Source organism: Petaurus breviceps, unplaced genomic scaffold (genome assembly GCF_028583685.1).
Source record: "Petaurus breviceps papuanus isolate PSGF00001 unplaced genomic scaffold, PetGlider_PUasm1.0 91133, whole genome shotgun sequence".
NCBI classification, from domain to species: Eukaryota; Metazoa; Chordata; class Mammalia; order Diprotodontia; family Petauridae; genus Petaurus; species Petaurus breviceps.
This window is the reverse complement of record NW_027187419.1, coordinates 1,311,657-1,326,020: the sequence shown is the minus strand read 5'-3', so window position 1 is coordinate 1,326,020 and position 14,364 is coordinate 1,311,657. Positions and strand designations below refer to the sequence as shown.

The 14,364-nt window shown below is 43.4% G+C and overlaps 1 long non-coding RNA gene across 3 annotated transcripts in view; it reads right to left on the bottom strand.

The window, feature by feature from the left end:
- Positions 1-10,057: 10,057 nt before the first annotated feature.
- The window catches only part of LOC138154746 (uncharacterized), a 186,652-nt gene continuing 182,345 nt past the window's right edge, over positions 10,058-14,364 (bottom strand). For all 3 annotated transcript variants that reach the window (XR_011166674.1, XR_011166676.1, XR_011166675.1), the window contains one exon: positions 10,058-10,677. This is a non-coding gene — a long non-coding RNA (uncharacterized lncRNA). The remainder of the gene's footprint in view (positions 10,678-14,364) is intronic.

The following is a 14,364-nucleotide window of genomic DNA, read 5'->3' as shown; positions in this document are numbered from 1 at the left end:
AGGATGGTGAGAGTAGTGGTGATGATGATGAGGGTGGTGGTGATGATATCTATTCCTCTTCTCTCTTTTGAGTTCTAATTCTACACCTCCAGCTGCCTGCTGAATATTTCCACCAGGCTGTTCCAGAAGCAATTCAAACTCATCTTATCCAAAAAGAAATAATTTTCATTCCTCCCAAACCAACACATCCACCTATTTCAGTTGAGCATGCATCAATGGCACCACCATTCTTCTTTCTAGTGACCCAAATTCACAAATATCTATGCCCCAAAAACTAATGATACCAACTTTGACTTTTCTACACTCCTTCCCTATATCCAATCAACTGTCAATCTTTGCCAAATCTACTTCAAAAACATATCTCATCTCTGGCCCCTTTTTATCCACTCACATCATTACTACCTCAGGTCAGACCCTTATTGCCTCTCACCTATATTCAGGGGTATATTGGTAAATGTTTAACAACTAGCTCTCTGAAAAAAAAATACAACAAACTTTAGGTTTACTTTACAATATTAACATTTTATCCATCATTTTCTTAAGTGTAGACAATTAACAAAACAATGCATCAAGCCCTGATTTGGAATGCTTGTTGATTTCCAAGGTATACATGCTTACATTGAGAATTTAACAATCGGGTCAGCAGGTAGTTGGAACTGGCTCTTGCACACTCCTACCTACTTGTAGTAGCCTCATACTTGGTCTCCCCTATATCCAGTCTCTCCAGTCTCCAACCCATCCTCCACCCAGCTGCCAAACTGACATATCCAAAGCACAAGAGTAACCATGGGACTCTCCTTCTCAGAAAGCTCTAGCGATACCCCATTGTCTCTAAGGTAAAACTGAATCTCTATTATCTGACATTTATTTCAAGCCCTTGACAACTGAACTCCAGCTTCCTCAGGGTGATTATATATTACATCCCCTCCCACATTCTACATTCCAGCCTTGTTGACCTACCTGCTCTTTCTCATATGGAATATACCACCCTTGTGCCTCCATATAAGCTGTGTCCTTGCCTGGAACATTCTCACTCTTCATTTCTTTCTCTTGGAACTCCAAGGGTCCTTCAAGGTTTCCATCAAGTTCCATCTCCTTAGTCTTCCAGTTGACCATACTCCTCTAAATTACTCCGTGTGTGTGTGTGTTTTTAAAAATATCATCTATTTACTTCTCTACAAACTACACTATTCCTAAAACGATACTGCTCCTGAAGGGCAGGGATTATCTCACCTAGATATTTGTAACCCCTATGCAGAGTTCCTGGAACATAGCAGAAAAATAATAAATGCTCATTGATTAATTGATTGATAGTTTACATTCATATAGTACTTTCTATTTTATAAAACCCTTGCCTCAGGAAAATCCTGTGAGGCAAATAATGCCAGTAATATCCCCATTTTACAGATGAGGAAACTGAGGTCTATATAGATGAAGTTCATAGTCACATGTGGTTACAGGTAGAGAGTAGGGGAGCAGGGAGGTATTCAAATCCAGGCCTTCTCATTCCAGACTGGAGTCTGACCATGCACTAGCATCCTGAATTTAGAGCTGAAAGATACATCTCAGTTATTTAGGGCCCAGGTCCTCTGACTCCAACAGTGATGCTTTTTCCCCTACACTACATTGTCTCCTACTGGGCTGCTTCTCTGTAATTCTTGCCTAGTGGTCTTAAAACTGCTCATTTCTTTGCCTCTCCCTCCACCACAGCACCGGGACCCCCTTTTTAAACCTGGTTCTGAAGGGAACCCCCATCCCACTCAAGTTTCTCCTGGGCACATCTCCAGCCTGTTGTTTCAATGTGGGCACCACCTCTCCTTGTCCCAGCAGAATCGCTCATTCATCACTGTCACATTCCGGAGAGGGTTTTTATTTAACAACCAATTTATTTCCAATTTAACTAATCTGGGGCTGGAGCATCTCTCACACACACCAAAGACACTCGGGTTGTAAATAGACTTACACACCATCGCGGGATAATATAAACTCTCATTAAAGCAGCATCAGGAGAGAAGGAAGAGGAGAGAGACACTGGGGAGATTGGAGGGTGTTAAAATATGCAAGTACCCAAGGTAAACAATTCCAGCTGGCCTCCATTACTGCCTTGGACTCTGTGCTCTTTAAATGCATTTATTCATTTTATTGCTTGCCCTGCTGACCTTGCAACAGCAACAAAGACTTCATAAATGACTTGTGATCTTGTAATACGGAGGAGGAAGAGGGGCTACCAGGCAAGATGGAGGAGTACCCCAAAGAATCCATGGCTGGACAACAACTCAAGGGGCATCTAATTCAAGGCTTTTATTTTACAGATGAGAAATAGGGGGCCTAGGGAGGTTAAGGGACTTGCCAGGATAACACAGGTAGCAGAGGTAAGGTATAAACACAAGTCCTTCAATTCCAGAGCCATTAATTTATCCATTGTACCTTGTTGCCTCTAAGAGCAGCTAGATAGCACAGGGAATAGAGTGCTGAGCCTAGAGTCAGGAAGACCTGAGTTCAAATCCAGACTCAGATACTTACTGGCTGTGTGACCCTGGGCAAGCCACTTAACCTTGTTTGCCTCACTTTTCCCATGTGTAAAATGAGCTGGAGAAGAAATGGTGAACCACTCCAGTATCTCTACCAAGAAAACCCCAAATGAGGTCACAACTGAAAATGACTAAACTACAACATGCTGCCTCTAGGGAAGACCAAAGGTGGAATCCTATCTCTGACAATGGCTAACTCAATGCCCCTGGGCAAGTCAGTTAGTCTCTCTGAATCTCAGTTGTTTGCTATATAAAATGGTAATTTAAAAAAGCAAAAGCATCTTCTTTCCAGAAGGGAGGTGAGGATAAGAACCGCAACAACAATGTCTGCAGAATTCTTTACAAACCTGAAGGCATTATGTGAATGGGAACTCTCATTACACCAGTCTGGCTGCTGTCCTGCTGCCCCACTGCAGCTCACCTCACCCCTCCCACTGGGAAGGTCATGTTGCAAAGCATGGATGTACTTGGGCCCAACAATGGCACCAGATAAGGAAAATCTGGCTGGATGAAAGGGACAGCTAATCAGACTGCTGTAACCCAGGACTGCTGAAGGAATCCATATTGATCGGCTGGCTGGATCAGATAGACAAGAAAGGATTTGCTTATACCCACAGTCTGGGCTAGGAAATGCTCAGCACTCTTGACCACTGTGAAGTCCTGGACTGACTGGGGAGGAAGGGCCCAGTCCTCACCAGGAGCAAGACTTTAGCACTTTCCCTTCTATACCCTCAGCCTGGAATGGGCCCAGTGACCCAGGCACGGCCCCTCCTGGCCTCCAGGGCACACTGCCACTGGTGCCTGGAAGAAGAATGATGTTGATAACAAACCTGCCTTACTACAGAATTTTGAGTACCAATGTCAGACAGCAGAGGCAGACAGCAACATCTCTGAGATGGTGGGAATTGCATGGGATTGCAGGGAATCAAACAGTAAGAATTTGGGAGCATACAGTGGGATATAGTGGCTATAGTGGGAAAAACCCTGGACAGGTTCTCATGTTTGAGTCTTCCTCAGCCCCCTCCTCTCTGTGTGACCTCGGGCAAGTCCCTGTATTTCTGTGACTCTCAGTTTCTTCACCAGTAAAGTGGGGCAGCACTACCTGCTGCACAGGATTGGCCATAAGACACAAGTGAAAGAACAGGTATAAAAATGGTTTATAAAGCTGGAAGTGCCATGTAACTCGGGGTTACTATTACTCTGTGGAGGTATTGTGGTACGGTAGACTGAGTGGTAGGCCTCCGTCAGGCAGACTTCGGTTCAACCCTCGCCTGTATAATTTCCTAGTTGTGTGTGTTTAGGCAAGTCAGTTAAACTGTACCCTAAGAACCCTAGGACTCACCTCTTAAGTGTGAGAGAGCTTTTGCTTCTTAATGATTTTGGTAGAAGGGGTTCCCACACTGGGAGAGCTGACCTGGAGAAAGCCTAGATTCTTCCATATTTGATGATTATTAGAATCATCTACTAATCATTTTAGCCTTTGTTTGTTTGTTTGTTTAACTTAACTCAGCATGAAAAAAGTACCAAATTGGGAATCAAGAGATTTTGTTTGCATTCCTTTTGATCTAGGTTTTGCCACTAACTTACTTTGTGATCTTGGGCAAATCTATTCTCTCTAGGCCTCTGTTTTCCCTTCTGTAAAAATGAAAGGACTAGACTAAATGATTAAGGAGGCAATCTGACATAGTGGAAAGAGAAATGGGTATGGAGTCAGAGGCCTTGAGTTCAAATGCTGCTTCTTTTATTTACTACCTGCGTGACCCTGGGCAAGTCACTGAACCTAGCTTGGCTTTGGTTTCCTTCTCTGTGAAATGAAGGCTGTTCACTTAGATGTCTTCCAAGGTCTTTCTCTTCCAGGTCTGGAGGTAGGATCCTATGATTCTAGGTATCTAGGTAACAGGGGATCGAGCTCTAGACCTTGAGTCAGGAAGACCTGAGATTAAATCTGGTTTCAGACACTAGCTGTGTGACCATGGAAAAACCACTTAATTCTATCTGCCTCAGTTTCCTCATCTGTAAAATGGATTCAACAATCACACCTATCACCCAGGAGAAAATGACATAATACTCATAAAGCAACCTAAAAGTTCTCTATAAAGGCTAGCTATCATCCTCCTCCTCTTCTTCCTTCTCCTTTAATTTCTAAGTTCCAGCCCAATTCTAAATCTGTTATCCAAAGACTCTTGGGTCCTGTCCAGCTCTTCCATTCGATAAGACTGTAAGCTGGAGCCACAAGTCAGGTGGCTGACACACTGGTTGAGATTTACACCCTTCCAAAGCCATGGGGCATGGGTCTGCCAAAAGGCATTATACCTTCTAAATTCTGCTTAACTAGCCCTTTTCCCAGCCAGTTGGGAGAGAAAGTTAGTTTATTTTAAACAAATACTACTTGGTTATTAGGAATCTATTTATACAGATTTTAGAGCTGCTGAGAGAGAGGCACGGTTACAGAAAAGTTGCTAAAACCAGGAAGCAGCAGAGTGTAGTGGGGAAAGCACAGGATATGGAGTCAACTGGGTGATGCCATGGATAAAGCACTGGGCCTAGAGTCAGGAAGACCTGAGTTCAAATCCAGACTCAGACAATGACTAGCTGTGTGACCCTGGGCAAGCCACTGAACCCTGTTTGCCTCTGTTTCCTCATCTGTAAAATGAGCTGGAGAAGGAAATGGCAAACCACTGCAGTATCTTTGCCAAGGAAACCTCAAATGGGGTCACAGAGAGTTGGACATGACTGAAATGACTGAACAAGTGGAGTCAGAGGATTGAAATTTGAGCCTGGCTTTGCTCCTTCTATCTCTGTGGCCTCATCCAAGTCACTGATCATCTCTGGGGTTCAGATTTTTCCTCTGTAAAAGGCAGGGGGCTGAATTCAATAGCCTCTGAGGTACTTCCAGCTCCAAGTCTATGTTCCAGTGCGTCCAGGGACACAAACCCAACTGGCTGACCCTTTTTGCTCATTTCCTAAGATGGGCACCAGCCTTTGGCAGATACCACTGACTTTTCTTTTAAATTCAGAATTACCATAATTCTGTACCTCTTATGTGTGCCTCCTTCTGAGGAAGAGTCATCTGGTGGCCCTGCTGATCACATTCAAGAAGGGCAGTAAAAGGACATCATTTTTGCTGAAGATACAGCTCGATCCTAAGCCAGGTAAAAGATACAAGTTAACGCAGAGTCTCAAAAGGGATCTCTTTGGAGAAGTGACTTAGAGGGGTGCTGACTGTATTTGAAAGAGGTTGGGGTATGGTGGAAAACCTTAGTCTCTGGTGGAGGGGCTATAAAGGACAATAGAAGGTGTCTTTGTAAGGGGATAAGGAGGCTTAGAGAGGAAGGGGCTGGGGGGAAGATGCAATCTTTTCCTTCCCTAGCCCTGAATTCCTCTAGTGGCCTGAAGTATTTGATCTTTTACTCTTGTTTGAATCTTGCATCCCTGGTAACCTGAACGTGTTTCCATGGCAATCGCTGAGCAATACAACTTGATGATTTATGGTGTTGCACACAGGGTGGGGAGCAACTGTGGGCCCCACAGAGTAGCCATGAAATCACCTCCTCTTCTTCCTCTTTATCTTTGCCATGACCCAGAGGCCATAAGGGAAGAAAAGGGCAGATTCTATTAGCTGAAAACCCTGTGAGGTTCCTGGGCACAAAAGTCCTCTTTTCTCATTTTGGACCCAGGAAGTGTCCAAAGATTAGCCTGGTCTGCAAACATCCCCCCACATGCACTGACCCCCAGTAAAAGTTTTCTATTTTCAGTAGAATGTGCAGGAAGAATTAAAGAGATCAGGGAGAACAAAAGGAGGGGCATCTTCCCTTGGTCCCCCCCACCAGCTTCTGAGGCTCTTCCTAGGTGATACCTTCCTAGGTGAGGACAGCTGTCTCATCCCCCAAGAGGCAGAAGATAAGAGCCAAGGGCAAAGAAAGTGAAAGGAAGGAAGAAATTGCAAGAATAATGACCATGATCATGTGGACATGTGCACAGTACTCGACAAAGCACATTCACTCTCATGAACCCAGATGAGTTCACCCACTTCACCCCTGCCCATGCTTGGGAAGGGGGTGCCAGTCAGGGGCATAGCACAAGTAATGTCATCTCCTTGGTTCAACCATTCTTTGAGTTCTCTGCTGGAAGTCAAAGGGAGGAGTCAAGTCTCTCCTGCTTGGTTCCCTGGCCTTTCAGCATCCAGAGTCCAGGTTCAATCTGAAGCCAGCCAACAACCCTAGGCACTGACTGACCATGTCTGCCTTCACCTTGTTCCTTTCTCTCTACCAAAGTAGACTCTCACCCTTCACCTCCTCCAAGAAGCATTTCTCTAATAATCCCATTTGACTCTCATGTTTCCTCTACCATGTTCCTTGGCCTTTATGCAGAAATACTGGTGTACTACCTTAGAAAGAATTTTTTTTAATATTATTTTACTTTTCCAATTACACATAAAGGCAATTTTTAACATTTATTATTTAAAAAAACTTTGAGTCCCAAATTTTCTCCCTCTCTCACTCCTAAGATAGAAAGCAATTTGATATAGGTAATATATGTTCAATAACTTAAAACATATTTCCACAGTAGTCATATTGTGAAAGAATAAATGGACCAAAAGAAAAAAAGTCATGGAAAAAAATAAAGTGAAAATAGTATCTTTTCATCTGTATTCAGAGTCTATCAGTTCTTTGGGAAAGACCATTGTACTGGGAATTGGTTCTTTCATTCTAGTCATGGCTCTCTGTGCAGTCTCGATCTTGCTGTCTCCCCTCTTAGCTTTCTTTTCTTCATCTATAAAATGGGAGTGAGGAGTATGGGTTTGAAATATACCTTGAAGCCAATGGTTCTTACCCTTTTTATCACAGACTCCTTCGGCAATCTGGTAAAATCTATGGAATCTTAAAAAAAAATTTTTTTTACATTTTTTTGGGGGAGGGAGGAAGGCAAGGTAAGGTCACACAGCTAGTAAGTGTGTCAAGTGTCTGAGGCCAAATTTGAACTCAGGTCCTCCTGACTCCAGGGCTGGTACTCTATTCACTGTGCCCCTAGCTGGCCCCCAAAATGTTTTTAAATGCATAAAACAGAATGCATGAGATTACAATTCTATTGAAAATGTAGTTATCAAAATACTTTTTTCAAGTCACGTTCATAGACCCTAGGTTAAGAATCCCTGCTCTAAAGTAACAGGAATACAGAATTTTATAGTTAGAAGGAACCATCTAGCTCTTAGCAGGCAGTGGCCATCAAGTCCAAAGTGTACTCTGAAGAAGTCTCCCATTAGAAGAACATAGGTGACAAGTGGTCACCCAGGCTCTTTGACTTCTTATAAAAGAGAACCTCCTGCCAACCAAGGCAGCTCATTCTACTTTGCTGATGTTGTTGTTCAGTCATTTTCCAGTCCTATCCAACTCTTCATGACCCCATTTGGATTTGGGGGTAGTTTTTTTTTTTTTGCAAAGAAACTAGAGTGGTTTGCCATTTCTTTCTCCAGCTCGTTTTACAGATGAGGAAACTGAGGCAAACAGGGTTAAGTGACTTGCTCAGGGTCACACAGTTAGTGTCTGAGACCAGATTTGAACTCAGGAAAATAAATCTTCTCAACTCCAGGCCAGGTACTCTATCTGTGCTAACTGCCTATTTTTGATGAAGTGTTTCCCACCACCACCATCAAATAGTACTATAGGAATTTAAAGGATTGTCAGAAACTTGACCAGGGAGAAATAATTAAATTATGCCTGTTTTTCTGATTTTTGAGTCCATTTTTCAGTCATGGCCAACTCTTCATGATCCCATTTTAGATTTTCTTGGTGAAGATGCCGGAATTGTTTGCCATTTTCTTCTCCAGCTTACTTTACAGATGAGAAAACAGAGGCAAAAAGGGCTAAGTGACTTGCCCAGGGTCACACAACTAGTGTGTGAGGCTATATTCAAACTGAGAAAATGAGTCTTCCTTACTTCATGCCCAGCACTCTGTGCACTATGGCGCCACCTAGCCGTCCAAAAAAGATTCCACTTTGAGATGATTCTAATTGTTCAGAAGGCTTGTTTGGTTTTTGCATTTGGTTTTTTTCTTTAAAATCAAATTTGCCTCTTTGCAACTTCAACCCCATTGATCCTAGTTCTGCCTTCTGGGGGCCAATCTGAACAGGTCCCTGCAAAGAGATGACCCTTACCTTACGACTGATGGGAAACATAAGCAAGTGTGACTTCTGAATTTAATTGTTCGATTGACTGTATACAAAAGATGCCTACAGTCCTGTAATCAAGTAAATTTTCTCAGAGTGGAAATCTGAGCCATGAGACAATCAATCTATTTGAAGCCTTGCAAACATATAAGTCATGGTGGCTGGAAGCATTGGCTGCTGAAGGTGGTGGTTACCAGGAACTAGAAGGTAAATCAGAGACAGGGCTTGAGTTCTGCTTGAGTTCTCACCAGTTCTGCTTCCACAATATGAGGGTAGGGTCATGTGGTAGCCAGGACAGATGGAGGCTGAATCAAAGAAAATTTCAGAATCTTGTGCTAGCTACTAATGGCTACGCTGGGGTTATCTCAAGGTAGATTATGTGTTCTATAACTCAAGTATATTTCTTCCTCTGTGCCCGGCACAATGTTCTTCCCATAGTAAGCGCTTAATAAATGTTTGTTGAATGAATGCCTTTGTTCTCTCTGAGATCATTATGGACTTGCCATCTTGGGATTTGCTTCCAATTTCCATTCTCACTCTCCCTTGCCTCACATATGCCATAATTTTCAAACATCCGTCTTGCCTTCTTTACCGTCTTGCCGTCTCTACCTCTAAACAATCTCTCATATCCAGCCACTTCTCTCTATTCATGGAGCTACCCAAAGCTTTCACCACCCCTCACCTAGATTATTGAAACCATTTCCTAATTAGTCTCCCTGACTCACATCTCTCACTACTCTAACCACCTTTCAAACTGCTACCCCAGTAATTTTCCTTAAGTAAAATTCTGATTATTCAAATCCCCTACTCAATCTATTCCAGTGCCTTTCCATTGTCTCTAGGACATAATCTAAACACATTTCTAGCTTCTAGTAGGAGTGGTCAGACAGACAGGAAAAGAATCAGGAGAGTTGGGTCACAAAAATATCAAAGAGGAGAGAAAATCCAAGTGGAAAGGATAGCCAATAATATAAAATACTGCAACTATCTTTCCCGCCTTACTGGGTATTATTTCCCATCCTGACCTTTCCTCTGTCCCTCACACACAACATGCTCTCTCCCATCTCTGTGCCTTTGCATTGGCAGCACCCCATGCCCGGAATGTATTTGGTGGTGCCAAAGGACCATAAGAAGACATTCCCCTCCTTTGCAGAGGTGTGGTACTATGGGTGTTCAATACTACCTATCATTGTAGACTTTTACTATATGTTGGTTAATTTTGTTTAACTTTTCTTCCCTTCTTTTAAAAATCTTTGTTATAAGGGATAGTTCTTTGGAATCATTGGGAACTATAGGTCATGTAAAGACAAAAGATATCAGGACTTTTTTTTTAAAAGAACATGATTAGTACAAAGAAAGTGAAATTATTTTTTTCTCCCAGGAGAAAGTATTTATTAACAACTGGGGGTTTCATGGAGGTCCACATGAAAAAGGCGGCATTTGAGCCCCAAACTGAAGAATTAGATTTAATTCTTTGATTTTTCTCCTTTTCAGTTAGCCCTCTGCCTAGAACCCCTCTCCTTAGATACACAATTGCCCTTCTAGAAAAAGGGAAGAAGAAACAGTTTTTCAACCTCACAATAACTTTTTCTAATTACTCCCATGTTATAGATGAGTCAATGGATTCTCAGAGAGGTTTATATGACTTGCCCAGAGTCATCTAACTAGTATGTGCCTGAATCATAATTCAAACCCAGGCTTTCCTGACTCCAAGTCTGGGACTTTTCCTGATGAATTGGGTATATAGATTCAATAGAAACCATCTCTCTGCAGGAGAGGAAAAGAGGGATCCCAAAGACAGGCAGGGAGCCTTCCCACACTGGAAGCTCCCTCCTAGATGCTGCCAGGGAAAGGTGGAGCCCAGTTTCCAAGGTTTCCTGGGAGGCAGGTGCCAAGCAGATCTGAGCAGCAGGATTGTCTCGTTTGCCTGGTTGTTATGGAGAGATCCGACACACAGGCAATCAGACCCCTTAGTTCACCTGTGAGAGGAAGAGAGAGAGAGACAAGTGTAATAGCAGAGAGAGAACAGATATTCGGTGTCACTCGGCTCCCATTATACTCACATAATGAGCAGTGCCTGACAGCCATGCAGGCTTGCTCAGCAGGTGAGGAGGGGGCTTACTCACACCCAGTGCCAGGGAAACACAGGGCACTGATGGAAAGCTGCCACTTCACTCCCACCTCCATTCTGAGCCCCAAGATTGAATCCAGCCTCCTCTCTGTTCATCCATGCTCAGGCTCCCTCAATCTGGTGCCCCCCCCCAAAAAAAAGTCAGGATATAGAAAAGTCAGCAATGTGGGAAGTGTTTCTCTCAGTAGACACAGACATGAACTATCAATCAGCCGATGAAGTGACCCATGATGAACTGAGTACTGTTCTTACACTACTGTGCTTACACTGGCCAAAAGTGAAAAGGTCCCTGTGCTCAGGGAGCTTACATTCTATTGAGGGAAACACTCATGTGTACATATATACATGCATATGTACATATATATACCCATGTATCTATATGCATACATAAATATATAAGTACATACTATGCATGTGTGTATACACATGTGCACATGTATACAGAATATATACAAAATGGATACAAGTTAATTTGTATGGAGAAGAGCCTTAGCAATCTGGGGGATCAGGAAAGATTCCAAAGGTTCCTCACAGAAGGCAGTACTTGAACTGAGCCTGGAAAGAAAGCTGGAGTTGAAATAGGAAGAGGAGAGGAGGAAGCACATCCCAAGCATGGAGGGATAGCCAATGAAAAGCAAGAAGACAGATTGTCATAGGTGAGCAAAGAAGGCCAGCTTGGCTAGATAATAGAGTTTGGGAAGGAGAGTGATGTGTAATTAGGCTGGAAAGGCAAGACGGGCCCAGGCTGGGAAGGGCTTAAATGCCAAACAGAAGATTTTTCTCTATTGCCTCTGATTCCAAAGGCAATAGAGAACCACTGTAGTTAACTGACTAGGTGACTAACATGGTAATACCTACACTTTAGGAGAATCGCTTTGGCAACTGTGCGGAGGATGGATTGAAGGTAAGGACTCCAATTAGGGAGCTATTGCAATGTTTCCTTGGCTAGATGAATAGCACCAGGAAAGAAGCTCACCTCAATCAATCAAATCAACCAATTAATCAGCCAACTAGTATTTACTAGATAACAATTACATGTTAGGTACTCTGCTAAGGGATGGGAGGGAGGTTGTTAAGATTGTTATTGTTTCTCTTGAAAAGGAATATGAATAGCTTACATTTTCATGGTCCTCTAGTCAGACAAGGTAGATTCCTAGATTTGGTATACCTTGATTCAAATCTGGACCCTGGCTCTTACTAGCTATGCTGACCATAAGGCAAGTAACTTGAGTTAACTTCCCCAATCCTAAAGCAAATCCTTAGAGTTTATCTTCTAAATGATGCTGATTAAAATCGAAACCCCTTGATAGATTATCATATATAGTGTAATACAATTAGTTGCAAAGCCTAGTTGGCTTGTGACCATAAACCTCATCTCTCTCTATTTTCCTGGTACATAAACAATGAATATTGTATGTTTAAGGCACTATGGATAAGCAGAGTGGTGTGGTAAGAGGGAATAATCATTTATTTAGCACCTACTATGTTCCAGGTGCTCAGCACTTTTACAAATAGTATCTCATTTGAACTCAAGTCTTCTTGACCCTAGGCTTGGTGTTCCAACCATTGTGCTACCAGCTGCCTCTGGGGAGAGAATTGGATTGACAGCCACAAAGTCCCTTCCCAGTTCAATGACTTAATGGTGGTGGTGTTGGTGGTAAAGGTAATAAAATTATAAATAAAAGTGAAGGCAATATAATTATTCAATATAATTGATCAAGCATGACTCAAATGGGGAAATATTAGAGGATACTCCTAACCCACCCCTTCATAGAGGTGGGAGTTCCACAGATAATGTCTGACTATTCTTGACCCCAGTTGGGGTTTTCTTGACAAAGATACTGGAGTGCTTTGCCATTTCCTTCTCCAGCTCATTTTACAGATGAGGCAACTGAGGCTAACAGAGTTCAGTAACCAGTCTAGAGTCACACAGCTACTAAGGGTCTGAGGCCAGATTTGAATTCAGGAAGATGAGTGTTCATGACTTCAGGTGGGTCAGTCTGCCCACTGTGCCACCTAGCTGCCAAAATAGCTGCATGACCTTGGGGAAATTACTTCAGCTCTGGAGGGGGTCTGTGTCCTCATCTGTAAAAGAGAAGTTTCAACCAGATGACCTCTAAGGTCCCTTTCAGCTTTGTGATTCTATGAGTCTATAAGGTCAGGGGAGTCAGGATTGGATTAGATAACTGGGCATAGTCAAGAAAGAGCTCCAAGTCTTGGGAGGGGAACAGAGTGGATGCAGGGGTAGTAACAGCAGCAGCAGCAGCAGCAGTCACAGGCTTCAGCCTCCAGCCTCACCCATATTCCTGCTAGGAATCTAATCTAGTTAGATAAAGGTTGGGCAGAGACCAGGAGGAGTGCTGTTCCAAATAGCAGAACAAAGGGATTTGTTTTCTTCCCTTCCTCCCAGGCTCATCTCTATCCCAATTTCCAACATTAGAGTTCCTAGGAAGAGAGCATCTCTCTGGAGTGCCTACACAATTCTTCCCCCCAGCAGATCTCCCTGGATGCCTGCAGGTTGCAGAATAAAGCAAAACTATCAATTCTTTAATTGTTTTCCTTTTCCTCCCGGGGGTGTCATAAACCGACTTGGCAGCTAATGTACACAGCTCCTTCTCTCTTGTTCCTGCTAGCTCTGTTTAGCTGTAGGCAGACCCCACCCCGTCCCTCACAGTCAGGGAGACTTAGGAAGGATTCTTTCAAACAGAGGACCTTGGGAGCCTGAGATCCAGAATAGGGAGAGATCTTATATTTCTGAGACACTGAAATTGCCTCCTGCCCACTCCTAGGGTTCCATTCCTCCTGATGGATGGGTTCTCTACTTCCTAGGGCCAAATAAAGGACTCCTGAGACCATACGTGGTACAGACACTACCCAGGAAAGTACAGCCCAGTCAGAAGTTCATTTGCAGGGGGCTCGTATCCAACTAAGTAGACCAGCCCAGAGTGATGTGAGATAGGATAAGGGTGAGAGTTGGGAGAGAGAGAGAGACAGAAAGAGAGAGAGAGATACTGAGGGGAGGAAAAAAACAGAGGCTTACGAGACATCTCAGTGATTTGGGGACATTAAATGAGTTTTATTCAAATGAGATGCAAATACCATGCAAATGAGTGGCTGTTACTTTTGAAACAGCGGCTTTAGCCATTTGGGTAAAAGAATGATAGTTAATCTCAAAGCCAGGAAAACATCTAGAGGGGAGTAAACCCACTGGGATGTTTCAGTGAAATTTAGGGGCTGTCCAGTCTTCTCCATCCATGGATCTTTCTCTGCCTACCTCCCTACCTTCCTCCAAATGCATTGTCTCTCTCCCCCAGCACAAACAGATGCAGTTCAGTGGCCATGCTCAGTGGGTTACTTTTGTCTCTCTCCCTTGTCACTAGCATAGGCTCATGTCTTCTCCTTAGTCTTCAGGAAAGGGTATGAAAGTTTATGGAACTCCTGGGATGATCATTCTGACTGTTGACTGCAGTGACTAGAATTTCCCCCAAGGTGGCTGGGGGGGGGGGGGGGGGGGGGGGGGGGGGGGGGGGGGGGG